This window comes from Piliocolobus tephrosceles, chromosome 2 (genome assembly GCF_002776525.5).
Source record: "Piliocolobus tephrosceles isolate RC106 chromosome 2, ASM277652v3, whole genome shotgun sequence".
NCBI classification, from domain to species: Eukaryota; Metazoa; Chordata; class Mammalia; order Primates; family Cercopithecidae; genus Piliocolobus; species Piliocolobus tephrosceles.
In genome coordinates, this window is record NC_045435.1 from 64,282,212 (window position 1) to 64,284,366 (window position 2,155).

The following is a 2,155-nucleotide window of genomic DNA, read 5'->3' on the forward strand; positions in this document are numbered from 1 at the left end:
TTTTTTTTTTTTTTTGGTAGAAACAGGGTCCCACTATATTGCTCAGGCTGGTCTTGAACTCCTGGACTCAAGCAATCCTCCTTCCCTGGCTTCCCAAAGTGCTGGGATTACAGGCATGAGTTGCAGTACCCAGCCATTCCATATATGTGATGGAGAAGAGAGCTTACACCAACCTAATAGTTACTTAATGTTGTATAACGAATCATGGCAAAGCTTAGTGGCTTAAAACAAGAATCATTTATTATATTTCACAGTTCCTGTGCAGCAGCTTGGCTGGGAGGTCCAGACTCTGGACTTCTCATGAGGTTGCAGTCATCTAAAGGCTTGACTGAGGCTGGAAGATCCACTTCCAAGGTGGCCCACTCATGCAACTGGCAGCTTAGTGCTGGCTATTGGCAGGAGGCCTCAGTTTCCCTGCAGAGGCTGCTTAAGTGTCATGATGACATGCTGGTTGGCTTCCCCCAGGCTGAACCACCCAAGCAGAGAGCAAGATAGAAGCTACAAAGCCTTCATGGCATAGCTTTGAAAGTCACAAATCATCACTTCCACCATGGTATACCATCTACACAGGCTAGCCCTGATTAAATGTGGGAAGGCATGAATACCAGGAGGTGAGGATCGTTGAAGTCCATCCTCATTAGTCAAGGCCATGCAATCTCAGCGGGGGCAATACTATCCCAACCAGGCAAAAAAATTCATTCTTGGAAGGAATGAAAAAAAAATTACTTTTTATGTATAAGCAAAGATATACATACTGTACATAAACAGATACAGAGTATATCTGTTGTGCTAAAGTTTCATGGTGAAGGGAACAGACAATAAGGAAAAAAATTGTCTAAAAAATCTTGGGGGTGGCTGGGCATGGTGGCTCACGCCTGTAATCCCAGCACTTTGGGAGGCTGAGGCAGGCGGATCACGAGGTCAGGAGATCGAGACCATCCTGGCTAACACAGTGAAGCCCCATCTCTACTAAAAATACAAAAAATAAGGCAGGTGTGGTGGCGGGTGCCTGTAGTCTCAGCTACTCAGGAGGCTGAGGCAGGAGAATGGCGTGAACCCGGGAGGCGGAGCTTGCAGTGAGCCTAGATCGCACCACTGCACTGCAGCCTGGGTGACAGAGCAAGACTCTGTCTCAAAAAAAAAAAAAAAAAAAAAAAAAAAATCCTGGGGGTGGTCTTTTTTTTTTTTTAATTTGAAAGTAAACTTTAATGTCGAAAATGCAAACTTGGGGAGGGCAGAAAGGTCACACACAAGGCTGCCACTTCACACCTGGAGGGTTGCATGGTGGCTGGGCAGAGGCACTCCTCACTTCCCAAATGGTGCTGGGCAGTCGGACTCCACTGCTAGATCTGTGACTTGGGTTTAAGCCTCTCCCTTCTGCCCTCATCTGGAGATGCTGATAGCCTGGGCTCTCCCTCCTTTGGCTCAGGGTGGAGACTGGAGCCTGGAAAGACCCTGCCCTCAGCAGGAACTCCCCCTGGGCCCCGCTCTGTGACCCTGAGCCCAAATCTGGATCCTTCCTTTACTTTCTCAAGCCACTTTGGGACTGCCCAGCTCTTTCAGAGCCCTGTCATGTAGGTGACAACATTGTTTTTCCTCCCTTCCCTTCCCTTCCCTTCCTTTCCCTTCCCTTCCCTTCCCTTCCCTTTCATTCCCTTCCCTTCCCTTCCCCTCCCTCTCTCTCTCTCCCTCTTTCTTTCTTGCATTTTAAATAGAGACAGGGTTTCATCATATTGACCAGGCTGGTCTTGAACTCCTGACTTCAGGTGATCCAGTCGCCTCTGCCTCCCAAAGTGCTGGGATTACAGGCATGAGCCACCGCACCTGGCCCCCGTTCTAACCTTCTTGGTGTAAGTGCTGTCATCACGTTCCACCCCAACCAAACCTTGAGTGAGCAGCCTCTGCAGGGGACCACTCACAACTGGCCTGTAGTCACGGTCCCCTGCAGAGCCCTCACAGGTGGTCCAGATGTGCCCACTGGCCCTACCCTGGGTGCGTCTTCCCTGCCCCTGGCCTGCTCTGCCTGATATGCACTGTGCACTTGACTCTGCTGACTCCCAGAGGGCCTCCATCACACACGGAGCCAGCCTCATTAGCGGTCTCGGTAGGTGGTGTTCAGGGACAGGGTAATGGGATCCAGCCCTTCCTAAGGTGT